General features: G+C 41.6%; 1 protein-coding gene across 1 annotated transcript in view; it reads left to right on the forward strand.

Moving 5' to 3' along the window:
• The window catches only part of LOC148116651 (arf-GAP with GTPase, ANK repeat and PH domain-containing protein 1-like), a 1,231,127-nt gene that overhangs the window by 204,488 nt on the left and 1,012,060 nt on the right, over positions 1 to 14,579 (forward strand). The window lies entirely within an intron of this gene.

The raw sequence follows: 14,579 nt of genomic DNA on the forward strand, positions 1-14,579 counted from the left end.
ATGGCAAATAAATTTTTGACATGGAACGTTAATGGCCTAAACTCACCACAAAAGAGAAAGAAAATATTTCATTATTTGAAACAGTTTAAAAATGATGTAATCTGCTTGCAAGAAACACATATTAGAACAAGTGATCAGAAATACCTAATAAATGCTAGATTGGGCAAACACTTTGATGCATCAGCTCCTGAGAAGAAAAATGGTATAGTTATATACCTAAGAACAGACTTAATGGCTAAATTAATTGAAGCAGATCCACAAGGAAGATATATAATGATTGAACTATTAATAGAAGGGAAGAAAATTCTTTTAGTGGGAGTATATGCACCCAATCAGCAACAAGAGAAAATTTATAAACTTTTGCATAAAAAATTAATACAAATGGATTACAAATCGTGCATAATGAGAGGTGATTGGAATGGTGTATTGGACACCACAAAAGATAAAAAGACTCTTTTGCCAAATGTTCAAACACGGGCTAAATTGCCTAAATCTTTTTTTGACATGATGGATGATATGGAGTTAAGAGATATAGGCGTGAACGGAATTTTAAAGAACAGGATTTTACTTTTTTTTCTGATAGGCACCAATCTTTTTCTAGAATTGATTTTATACTAATTACAAATGATTTTCTTTCCAGGGTAAAGAAGACGAAGATATGTCCACGAACTTTAACAGACCATAATCCGGTGTGGATGGAACTAGAATCTGGGGAGGGGTCCAGGAGATCCTGGAGACTGAATGAAAACTTGTTTCGATATGAGGCAAATGTGATAGAATGTAAAAAGTTAATGAAAGAATTTTTTGTTTTCAATATGCATAAGGGTACACCTGTGGAAATGGTATGGGATGCAAGTAAAGCATATATGAGAGGAGTTTTAATTAATTTGAATAATTCTTACAGGCGTAGACAGGGGAAAAAACGGAGGGTATTGGAAGAGGAAATAAAAAAGAAAGAACAGGCATTAGTGGATAAACCAGATGACAAGAATATAAAAGAAGCCATTACAATATTGCGAGGACAGTTTAATATGTTGATGTCAGATCAAGTTGCAACGAATTTGCAATATGCTAAACATAATACTTTTGTAACGCAAATAAACCAGGCAGGTGGTTAGCATATATGTTAAGGAAAAACCAAAAATCTCATACAATAGAAAAAATAGAGCATAAAGGTAAAGAGGCATATCAACAGAATATGATTAAGAAAGCATTTTTAGATTTTTACATGAGGTTATATGCTGGTGATAATATACAAGGTAATGATATAGAGAGATATTTGCAGAAGGAAAATATCCTTGCAATTACTGATGAACAAAGGGAAAGATTGAATGTATTAATAACCACCGAGGAAATTCTTTTCGCAATTAAACAGTTAAAAAGTGGAAAGGCTCCTGGTACAGAGGGTTTGACAGCAGTGTACTATAAAAATTTTCAATCAGAAATGGTAGAACCTCTTAAGGAGTTATTTGTTAAAATACAACAGGGAGGAGAAGTGCCTCCATCCTGGAGAACAGCTTTTATTTCCCTGATCCTGAAAGAAGATCAGGATCATAGTCAACCCAAAAATTACAGACCCATATCATTGCTTAATACAGATTATAAGATTTTTGCAAAAATTTTGGCAAATAGATTAATGTCAGTTATGCAACAAGTGATTCATAAAGATCAAACTGGATTTATACAAGGGAGACAAATGAAAAGCAATGTTAGACAAATAGTTAATATACTGGAGTATTTGGGGAAGAACAACCAAGTCCCTGCAGTGCTTATGTTTCTGGATGCAGAGAAAGCGTTTGATCGATTGAATTGGCAGTTTTTATTGAAAGTAGCACAAAAGATGCAGTTGGGAGAGCATTTTATACAGTCTATTAAGGCAATATATCAGAAACAGACAGCACAAATAATAGTTAATGATAGTCTTACAGAAATGTTTCAAATTGAGAAAGGAACAAGACAGGGATGTCCCTTGTCTCCTCTACTGTTTATTTTAACTTTGGAAGTATTGCTGAATAAAATACGGGATTCGGATAAGATACAGGGTATTAAGATCAGGCAACATGATTATAGATTACGAGCATTTGCAGATGATTTGGTTGTAACTTTAACCCAACCAATAAGTTCAGTTACAGGTTTGATGGAGATAATTAGGCAATATGGTCAAGTGTCAGGATTTAAAATAAATATAGGGAAAACAAAGATGATAGCTAAGAACATGAATACAAATCAAAAAGAAGAAATGGAAAGAGTAACAGGATGCGAGATAGTGAAAAAGGTTAAGTACTTAGGAATTGTTATCACAATATCAAATGGGAAATTATACAAGCATAATTATGAATTGTTATGACATAAAATACAGACAGAGATGGATAAATGGAAAAAATTACAACTGTCTTTGTTGGGAAGAATAGCAGCAGTTAAAATGAATGTTCTGCCCAAGGTTCTATTTCTCTTTCAAATGATACCAATACTTAAAAAGGATGCAAATTTGGAGGAATGGCAGAGAGACATTAATAACTTTGTTTGGGTAGGGAAGAGACCAAGAGTTAAATTAAAAATAATGCAGGATATACGTGAAAGAGGAGGTTTGAAATTGCACAATCTAAAATTGTATTATGAGGTGGCTGTTTTGTCAGCAATTAGTGATTGGATTAATTTAACAGATGAAAGAATACTGAACATTGAAGGATATGATTTGTTGTATGGTTGGCATGCCTACTTAGTTTATGAGAAGAAGGTGGATAGGACTTTTAAAAGTCATATATTAAGGAATGCCTTCCTGCGTGTTTGGAAAAAATACCAATATAATTTGAATGGCAAGACACCCATGTGGGCAGTACCCAGACATGCGATAGAAAATATAAGTATAGAACAAAGACAGGATGTAATTACTTATAAAGAACTTCTGTTTACAGAAAGAAATGTGCTACAGTTAAAGCCTTTGAATGTACTAAGAGAGGAAAGGGCAATTCAAACCTGGTTTCAGTATGTACAGCTGCAGAATAGATGGTAAAAAGATCAGAAAATTGGTATACAAAGTGAAGAAAATTTGATAAAACAAATTAGGGATCAGAGTAGAATGCATATAAAAAGGTTGTATAATATTTTGATAGAAATAGATTCGGAGACAGAGTTAGTTAAAGATTGTATGATAAAATGGGCACAAAATTTTGAAGAACCCATAATGGTGGAAACATGGGAAAGGATCTGGGTAAGAAATGTAAAATTTACACAAGCTCAAAACTTGAGAGAAAAATTTTATAAAATGTTTTATAGATGGCACTTGGATCCTAAAAAGTTAGCTTGTACGTACCCAAACTTACAACCTAAATGTTGGAGATGTGATTGTGTTGATGCTACCTATTTTCATGTTTGGTGGACCTGTAAAAAAGTTAAAGCATTTTGGATAAAAATATGGTGGATTATTATTATTATTATTTTTAAATTTGATTTATATGCCGCCCTTCTTCGGAGACTCAGGGCGGTTTACAATGCATTAAGCAATATTCAGAATATTAGAATATTCTGAATATTCTAAAAGATAAAGTTTACTCCACAGTTGTTTTTGTTAGGTATAATTACAGATTGTACGGCTATAGAGACTAATTTGATTCTGAACTTAATAACTGCAGCAAGACTTTTGGTGGCGCAGTACTGGAAGAAGGAAGATTTACCTACTATTCAAGAATGGACATTAAAAGTAGTAAATTTAGCAGAAATGGTGAAAATTTTGGCATATCTAAAGGACCATTCAAATGAGAAATATATGTTAGAATGGAAAAGATGGATTGATTATATTCAAGGCAAATATTGGACTAAAAAATTTCAAAAAGCTTATGAATTATTAGAGAGATTTTATAAAATACTTAAATTTAGTTTAGTAAAAGGGGAGTTAAAAGTTCAAGAGGGGGATAGAGGCTATAGATAATTAGCTTATGTTAGCTTATGATTGTCAAATGTTATACCCTGTATTTTGCTCTGGGAAGTGGGGGGGAGGGGGGAAAGGGGAGGGTTGGAAGGGGAGGAGGGAGGGGGAACGGGAAATGTTTGTAAAACTTTTTAAAACTTTTCAATAAAAAGAAAGAAAGAAACAGCTTGCTCCAGCATCTCCTCCTGCACTTCGCTTGTCCCAGCTGCCGCGGCTTTGGGGCAGCCACCATGGCTGCCTCTCTCACCACCAGCGTAGAGGGTTATCCTCCAGCCTCAAGGAACCTGCTCGTTCCTCTTGGCCATCCAAGGAGGTCCCTCTTTGTCCCCCTGTCCCTACAGGACAGGGGAGGTCCGCAGACCTACCGGCGGGGGCTTGGCAGATGGGATTTTTGCGGGGCTCCAAAGAGCCCAATTATTTCCACGTCCAAATCGCCGCGGTACCAACCGGAAGTCCCCAGAACAAAGAATGTTATTATGGCTATTCTTCCACCACTCCAAACCCCCCCTCCCAATTTCCCAGGCTTAAATATGTGGCGATCAATAAGCTAAAAGAAAAAAAATAGCTTCCAAAAGTGACACTTATATTAGGCCCATCCCAAAAAAATTAAGCTAGGGCTTATTTTCAGGGTGGGTCTTATTTTCAGGAAAACACAGTATAGACTTTGCAGCTCACTCACAAACAGTAAATAAAAATAGTCAACCTGTAAATGCTTGTTCAAATCATACTCTCTTAACAGTCTTGCACAAATCTAGGAAAGCCAAGTTCCAGTTGTCTTTCACTTGAAGGAGGCAGTTCCTAAAGTATCCTAGATCTTAGTCACATAAAATTTCATAAGAAAAAACAATATTTTGAATTAATATCGACTTATTGGTAACTGATGTAGTATTCAAACACACAGTGGAAGCTTTTACTTGCTAACATCTTGGCCATTGTGTTTTGTACCGGCTGAAACTTCTAGATCGTTTTAAAAGGCAGCCTAATATATAGCAGTTTACCATAATCTAAATAGGTAGCAAAGTGGATGTGACCTGCCATCTGTTTTTCTTCTTCATCCACTTTCTTTTCTTTGCTATTATGATGTATTATACTATACTTTCTATTTTGTTTAATTTTATTGTACATGCCCAGAGTCAATTTGGAGTCAGGCAATGCCTAGATTGAAAAAATTAAATGAGTGTTGCCAGAGCTTCATGGTCAAGGTGGTACATACATACATACGTATATACATGTATACATACATATTATTTATTTAGCTATTTATCTATTTATTTAAATTCATATACATCTCTTATCTTGTCAGAAAGTTGTCCAGAGGGTCGTGATGGGTCAGACACGACTTCTCAACTAACAACAACAATCTTGTCAGAAGTGTCTCTGGGTGGTATACAACATTCAAAATAATGCTTTCAAAACAATTGTAAAATTTTTACATACATACATACATATATACATACATATTATTTATTTATCTATTTATCTATTTATTTAAATTCATATACATCTCTTATCTTGTCAGAAAGTTGTCCAGGGGGTCGTGATGGGTCGGACACGACTTCTCAACTAACAACAACAATCTTGTCAGAAGTAACTCTGGGTGGTATGCAACATTCAAAATAATGCATTCAAAACAATTGTTATGAACAATATAAAAATATAAACCATTAAAATGTAAAAATTTTAAAAATTAAAAAGTAATATATAGCACTTATAAAAAACTAATATATTATACATACACACACACACACACACACACACACACACACACACATATATATATATATCTTTTTTTTTCCCTGTAGGTCTATATATGTATTATTGTTTTAGCCAGGGTTTTTCCTACGTAAATCAAGATGTTTATATAGCCATAGTTCAGTGAAATCCCAATTCACTATTTTCTAGGCTTTATCAGACATTAACCAGCATTTTGCTGTCTGTTGTAAGACTTAAGGGAGACTAAAATAGATCTATTTCTGACTTATTTGTCTTCATCAATTAGCCACACCCTCATTTTATGACTCCTCCCTGTAACGGTCAAATATTTATTTTGTTCTTTTTTTTTCCGTAGGTCTATATGTGTTTTAAAAAAAACATTTAAAAAGCATTTTTAAAAAAGAACAAAATAAATATTTGACCGTTACAGGGAGGAGCCATAAAATGAGGGTGTGGCTAACTGATGAAGACAAATAAGTCAGAAATAGATCTATTTTAGTCTTCCTTAAGTCTTACAACAGACAGCAAAATGCTGGTTAATGTCTGATAAAGCCTAGAAAATAGTGAATTGGGATTTCACTGAACTATGGCTATATAAACATCTTGATTTACGTAGGAAAAACCCTGGCTAAAACAATAATATGTACGTATGTACATACATACATACATACATACATAATATATATAAAACTAATATATAGCTCTTTATTAAGCTAATAGTTTTGGCTGAGACATTGGTAATGGGTCATTAAAAGGAAAAATTGTATAATCTAATTCCTGTAATATTAAGTTGTAGGATTGCATTCTGTAAAAAATACAAATTATTTTTTTCAGTTTGCAGATATTACAAATTTGTGGATTATTTTGTAGTTTTGTAATTTTTTGTTTATATTGTTTTTAATATATATATTAATGATATTCCCTTCAGAAAAGATCTGTTTTTATAAGAATTCCTCTATGACTTGAAATTGGCTTCTGTGTTAATCATAAACAGAAATCAAAGTTTTCATCCCCCCCCCTTTGAATAATGGAATCTCATTATAGAATTTTTGCTGATGTCCTAAAAATTTTTGTAATATATTTTCATCTTCTAATTTTGTGTAATGTATGCTGTTGTTTTGCTAATTTTTTTTTCTTCATTTATTTTTTTTCTTTCTCTAACCTAGAATGAAGCAGAAAAAGTACTTCAGATCCAGGATGAACAAGCTGATTTCTAAAGCAGCTGCACATTTTTCTTGATTTATAAATCCCTTAAACAGATCCAAATAATGTTTTGTGCTTTAGAATCTTTTTTCTAAAGTTACTTTAAAGTTTTGTGTAGTATACATTAATAAGTAGCCTAAACATAATATTGTGCACCTATAGTTTAATAGTTACAGAAAGAAGTCCTCTAGTGAAAGAGCCATTTCCCCTTCTCTAGGATAGTATTTCCCAGTATTTTTGAATTACAATGTTTATTGCTCCTGATGTAGCTTATGAGAATTGCACTAAAAGTCATGGCATTACATTATGTAAGTCTGCTCTAAGAAATAGTCTGTATTCTCCATCAAGGAAAAAACAGCAGTCAGGAATGGGTTAACTCTGTCTGTTAGCTGCTTGGACTGAGTCTGTGCTTCCTAGCTTTTTAGACTCAGTCTAGCTGGACAGACATATTTCTTTGAGCTGTCCATTCCTGACTGTTTTTTTCCTTGATAAAAAGAGGATGTCTTTTCTATTTTCCTTTGAACTTACTTTTGTTCCTTAGTTTTTGTTCCAGCATGAAGGCCGATTCAGCCTGAGCCCACTGAAGGCCACGGGAGCGGCAAGAGGTCTCTTGGCTGAGAACCTCTGGGCAGCTCTCACAGGCTTTGCCTCGAAAAGCTGTCCCTCAGGGGATTCGAGGCTTTGATCCCTCTGCAAATCTTAGGCAGCGCCCATGAGCCTAGCTCTGTAGCGCTAGCCTAGAGGGTGCATGGGATCGGCAATGCTGGAAGCCGCTTCAGGCAGCGCCCACAAGCTGGACTCTGTAGCACTGACCTTTGTATCGGACGGAGCAGTGAAAGGGAACAGCGGCCATTCCAGGGCCTTGCGAACTCATGGTGGCCATTTTTAAGATGGTTTGTGTTGCAGCTACCATTTAGAAGCCGTGTGGAGACTCAGTGGCCATTGTGAAGCCACTTGGGGGTGGGGTGGCCATTTTTGGAGACTCATGTGAGCGGTGGCCATTTTGAAACCTCATGGAGATTGTGGCCATTTTGGAACCATAGCTAGGATGCTCGGTGGCCATTTTGAGTGCCTCGGCTGTTCGGCAGCGGATCTTCAGTGGCACACTTTCCCTCCGGGTAAGACTGATCCTGATGGAGGTCTTCAGGGCACCCTTTTTATTCTTATTCAGCCTGGAGTTCACGTGATTAAGCATGTCTCCATGCCAGTGAACAGCGGTCCAAGGTAACCTGGCTGGGGGAGTGGCACTTGGGGTTGGGAACCCAAACGTGCTGTTTCGGACTTCCCCATATTATCTGGCATTGTGGGCCGTGTGAGTTCTCAGTATTACTGCAGTCAGGGACTTCTTGCCATTATTCATAGTGTCCATATTCTCCTTGCAGGAGTTGGCACGATGGCATCTACGGGAGTTCCAGATCCAAGTCAGGATCAGGCCTTACTGAACAAAACAGTCAGGCCCCGGGGAAGGGCCTTCTGGTTCTCAATCCCTTGGGCGGGGCAAGGCTCGTTCTCGAGCTCAGAAGCCTTATTCCCAGCCTTCAAAGCATTCTAAACAAGGGTCCAAGCAAAAGCATAAGGCCTCTGAAAAGGCACCTCAAAAGATTCAAAAGGAGACTGTAATGAAAGGGAAGAGTTCCCAGGACAAGGATCTCCCTAGGACCCAGGTTGCCTCTGAGGGGATACAGAAGCTGTCTGCTATTCCAGAGGAAGCTCCTCCAACTGCCTGGTCTCCAGATAGGGACTCAGCACAGGCTCCTGCCTTGCCTAGTGGCAGTGATTTGCTTTTTGGAGCAATGCCTGCTCTTGAACCATTGGTGATATCTTGGGAGCAACAAGTGGAACACAGGTCTCCTTTCCCTGGGGCTTCCTCCATGCCTATTTCTGCAGGCTTACAGCCTGGTCAGCTGGGTGTCACTCAAATTTCTGATCTTTTGTCCACCTTGATTACTAATGCCATAAATCAGGGCATTGAAGCATGGTTGCAACCAATATTGCAATATTGTATTGTACAATATCATTGTAAGCTGCCCTGAGTCTCCGGAGAAGGGCGGCATATAAATCAAATTATATTGTTGTTTTTTTTACATTTTTTTTATGCAGAATCCATCACCTCATACGTAAAAAACTCATTCCAGTTCATAGACATCATAAAGCAACAAAACTTACAGCCCAGTGACCTACTTGTGAGCTTTGATGTCATATCCCTCTTCACCCAAGTACCAATCAAAGAAGCCTTGACAGTTATCCAAAACAAATATAACCCCCCGCAGCACATCTTAGATCTGACCAACCACTGCCTATCCAACACATAATCTATAATGGACAGAAATACAAACAAATAGAAGGAGCACCCATGGGATCACCCCTCTCACCTGTCATTGCCAACCTCTATATGGAATTCTTTGAAACCCAAGCTCTAGAAAAATCTGATCACAAACCCAAACTCTGGCTCAGATATGTAGACGACACCTTCATAATCTGGCCACATGGGAAAGAAAAACTGGACAACTTCCTCACACACCTCAACAGCCTACACCCCAAAATACAGTTCACCATGGAAACTGAAGCGAACAACCAACTTCCCTTCCTGGATGTCTTAGTCTACAGAAAATCCAATGGCTCCCTAGGACACACTATCTACCAGAAGAAAACACACACAAACCGCTATCTGCACGCACTCTCACACCACCACCCTGCCCAGATCAACTCTGTAGCCAAGACACTCATTTCCAGAACAAAACGCTTAGCTGACGAACAACACCTAAAAACCGAACTACACACTCTGACTAACGTACTAACATCCAATGGATTCCAAAGAAATAAGATCACCAACCTAATCCAAAAAGAAACCCCCACTAAAATCCAAGACAGAGAAGAAGAAAACGGCAAAGCCCTCCTCCCATACATAAAAGGCACCACAGACAGAATAAGCAAAATCCTCCACAAACATAACATCAAGACAGCATTCTGCACAAACCAAAAAATATCCACCATCCTAAGGAACCCCAAAGACAAAATTGAGTTAGAAAATCAAGGAGTATATGAAATCCCATGCACCGCCTGCCCCACCACATACATCGGACAAACCAACAGACGAATAAGTGCACGCATAGAAGAACACAAGAACTCAGTCAGAAAAGAGAAACCAACTTCTTCCCTGGTCCAACACCTTAAAGCCACAGGACATGATATTGTCTTTAAAAAGACCAGAACTATCGCCAAAACTGAACACTTTAACAACAGAATAATCAGAGAAGCCATCGAGATAGAAAAATGCCCACACAGCATGAACAAACGAGACGATACCTCCCGCCTACCAGCCATTTGGAAACCCGCCCTTATTGACAAACGAGTCCCTAACACGACGAATGACACCAGACCCTCACTCACGAGAGCCACACAGGATGTCACCACCACACATCCACGCAGAAAGCAGACTCAAACCCACACTGATAATGAGCCACGACCAAGGACCAGAAGCCAGACCGCAGCTGCATCATTAGCCACTTTAAACCCCTCCAATCCATACATGAAGCAGACTGACACCCACCATGAAGAGCTCGCACGGCCACAAACACGAAGCCAAACAACAACAACGCAGCTCACCAGCTCAAATCCCCCTGCAACTCAGACTAAGCTGAGCACAACCAAGCCCCCACCCAAACAGAACACAGCCAAGCCCCTAACCAATCAGAACACACCTCCACCCAATCAGAACACAGCCAAGTTCCCACCCAATCAGCTCACACCCCCACTAGCAGTTAAAAGGAAGAGACAGCTGCGATCTCACATTGCTCCTGGAAGCACGAAGCCGAGAACACTAGCCTGAAGATGACAAATGAGACTTCATCGAAACGTCGCCAAGACACTTCCAATTTTACGTGGAAGAAGACCCGAATAACCAAAGACCTACATACAAACACCCGCGAAAACCTGAGAAAACAACAGGGGTTTGGATCTTCCCTTCCCTTTCAGGATCCGGAATGTTCAGAGGCATCTTCCAGCCAGGCCTCCCTTTCAGTGGAGGAGATGCAGCATGATATTGTGCTATCGGATGATAAGGATCTTTTACCTGATCAACCATCATTCACTGGACTTTTTAGGCCTCACCTGTTCAGGTCATTGCTGCACAAGGCCAAGGTGACCACTCAACAGGCCATGGTCCAGTCAACTCTTGGTACTGTTTTGGATCCCATGGATCTGGCTGATCCTTTGTTTGTAGAACCCACCATTGAGTCTGAGAAGGTTCCAGCCCCCAGGCTCTTTCTCGACATGGTGCATTGACAGTGGGTCTCTCCAGGTTTGGGCCCTATTCCCAGCAGTTTGGACAGACGCCTGTACAACATTGGTTCTGATATGACCAAGTCACTACAGGTTCCAGTGGTTGACCCTCTGGTGGTGGCTCTGCCATCACAATCCAACATACCGGGCCCTCCGGAGGAACACCTCCGTCTGGAGGTTAAGAAATTGGAGCAATCTCTGGTCAAGACCCACCAGGCTTCAGCTTGGGCCGTTAAGGCAGCCTCAGCTGCATCATTTTTTAACAGAGCTTCATTGCTCTGATTAAGACAATTACAGGACCGCTTCCCAGTCACAGATATCAGGTTCCACCAAGATCTCAACAAGATCATGGCAGCGGTGGAATTTCCGACTGACGTGATGCTAAATGCATCTCGATTCGCTTCTAAGGCTATTGGGTCTTCCATCACATCTCATCGCCTCCTATGGCTTCGCCAGTGGCAGGCAGGCGCTAGGAACAAATGGAGACTGGCTTCCTCCCCGTACAAGGGAGAGAAGTTGTTTGGCGACTCATTAGACCCTATCCTAGTGGAGTCTTGGGACAAATGCAAGATTATGCCTAACTTGACTAGACAGGCGGAGGCCCGCCCGAGTCCCTATTTTCGTCCCTCTTCCTTTCGGGAAGCGGATAATGGTTTTGGGGGGCAACAGTCGCAGAGACATTTTCCCTTCAGACAGGGTCAGGACAGGCAGGGCAGACAGGGACACCGTTATCCACCCAAACGTTCCTTTCGGGGTGGGAGGAGTTGCCCTTATCGATGGTCCAAATGACTGCTCTTCTGAGCCTCCCATAGGGGGTCGGCTGGCTCTTTGCTGACCAGTGGGAGGCTTCCATTTCGGCCTCTTGGGTCAGGGAGACGGTAAGGTCAGGCCTCTTCCTGGAATTCCTGTCCAGCCCTCTGAGGTTCTTCGTCTGCTGTCCTGTGTTGCAGGATCAGGTGAAGTGGTGCCTCATGGATTCGGCCATAACACACATTGGCCATTCAGCTGGTTCTGGAGGCACACCATGGTCAGGGATTTTATTCCAGACTGTTCTTGGTTCAGAAGTCCTCGGGAGGTTGGAGGGGAATTCTCAATCTCAAGATCTTGAACCATTATATAGTGTATCAATGCAGGTGCAGTTTCTCCTCTCCATTCTGGAGGGCATCAGGAAGGGCAATCTCCTCACATCGGTGGCCCTCACAGAGGCCTACCTGCATGTCCCCATTCATCCAGATTACAGACAATTTCTCCGTTTTCAATATGCGGGGAAACATTATCAGTACCAGGCGTTGCCTTTCAGTCTGTCCTCTGCCCCAAGGGTGTTTATCAAGTTGATGGCCGCCTTGGTGGGCCATCTCTGGACTCTACCTGTTCGAATTCAGTTCTACATGGACGACATCCTCATCCAATCCAGTTCAGAATCCCGAGCCAGACAGGACCTAGATACCACCATACAGGTCCTTCAATGTCATGGCTTCTCCGTAAACTGTTCCAAAAGTCATCTGATCCTGACAACACATTTGCTCCATCTAGGGGCAATAATAGACAAGGTGAAGTCAAAGGTGTATCTTTCGCCAGACCACCAATCCAGCCTGAAGGACCTGGCAGTCAGAGTCTGGTCGGATCATGCCTCATCCCTGCTGCTTCTCTCTCAGCTGCTGGGAAAGATGGTGTCGTGTTTCGGCATCACTCCTTGGGCTCATCTCCACAGGAGGGCCCTGGAGTGGTTTCTCCTTCCATTCCAATGAGCTCAGCGCAGCACATCTCCAGTACGAATGGAGGTTCCACCAGCGGTCCGATCTTCCCTCAAATGGTAGTCTTCTGACGCCATTGCCCAGGGTTGCAGGAGCCTCATTGTCTCACCCTGACGACCGACGCCAGCCTATTTGACTGGGGAGTTCACCTTGGATCCTGCATGGCTCAAGGTCAGTGGTCCCTGGAGGATCTTTCGCACAACATCAACTGGATGGAACTGCGGGCCATCCACCTGGCTCTCAAGGGTTTTGAGTCCCTAGTATCGGGAAAGGACATATTTGTGCTGACGGACAATGTGGCCACCAAGGCCCACATAAATCATCAAGGGGGGAACCTGATCCTTGGCTCTGATGCAAGGGGCAGAGCAGTTGATTCTCTGGACGGAGTCTCATCCGTCTTCCATTCAAACCAGACCACATATCGGGAGTGGTGAACATCCAGGCGGACTGGCTCAGTCGGACTTCAGTCGACCAGGCAGAGTGGCATTTGGATCCTTCTCTGTTCAGGGATCTGACCACTTCGGCCTCCTGGTGGTCGATCTGTTCACCACACAGGCCAACCATAAAGTACTGAGGTTCTTCTCCCAATTCCCATCTCCGTGGCAGTGGATGTGTTGCAGAGCCCATGGTCGTCAGGGCTCCTGTATGTCTTCCCTCCTCTTCCTCTGATTCCCAGAGTGATCCGGAAGCTCTTGGAGGAGAAGGTGGAACTTTAGCTTCTGGCCCCTCATTGGCCCAGGAGACCTTGGTTTGCAGTTCTAGTGGCTCTCAGTGGACCAACCCTGGAGGTTCCCTCGGGACAGGATCTCCCTCAGTCAGGGGGCGTTGGTACACCTGGACCCGCAGTGGTTTCAACTAACTGCTTGGCACTTGAGTGGGGCCTGCTGAGGGAGGACAAATTTTCCTCCAGAGTCATCGCCACTATCCAGGTGTCCCGCAGGGATTCCACCAACTGTATCTATAATGCTCCATGGCAGTTGTTTTGTACCTGGTGTAAAAAAGGGGATCTGGTTCCTACTGAATTTTCTGTGGCTCAAGTTTTGGACTTTCTTCAAGTGGGTTTAGATGCTGGGTTAGCCCTTAATACTCTTCAGAGACAGGTGGCAGCCCTTTCTTCCATTCTTACTTGTGGAACCCAGGATTCCCTATCAAGGCATCCAGTAGTTCAACAGCTCCTCAGGGAGGCCCACCAATCTTCAACCTCCTCCCCCCATGGTTTACCACTTTCCCATGTGGGACTTAAACAAGGTCTTAACTGCCCTTACCCAGGGCCCCTTTGAACCCCTACAGGAAGTTAGTTTGAAATTTATTTCCTATAAGGTAGCATTTTTAGTAGCTATCACCTCTGCTTGGTGCATATCTGAGCTGGTGGCTGTTCACCGGGGGGGGGGGGATCTCTGTGTTTTCCACGCTGACAGAGTGGTTTTACGCCTAGACCCTACATTCCTTCCCAAGATCAACACTTGTTTTCATAGGGTTCAGGAGTTGATTCTGCCCAATTTTTGCCCTGAGCCTACACACCGTTTGGAATGTATTGGCATACATTGGATGTACGAAAGGCTCTCCACATATATGTTAAACAGACATCTTCTTTGCGGAGGACAGAGTCCTTTTTTGTTTCTTTTCAGCCTGCCATCCTTGGCAGCAGGGTCACTTCCTCCACCTTGGGGCGTTGGATCAGAGCTTGTATATCTATGGCA

Source organism: Pantherophis guttatus, chromosome 1 (assembly GCF_059756535.1).
Source record: "Pantherophis guttatus breed Tessera chromosome 1, ASM5975653v1, whole genome shotgun sequence".
NCBI classification, from domain to species: domain Eukaryota; kingdom Metazoa; phylum Chordata; class Lepidosauria; order Squamata; family Colubridae; genus Pantherophis; species Pantherophis guttatus.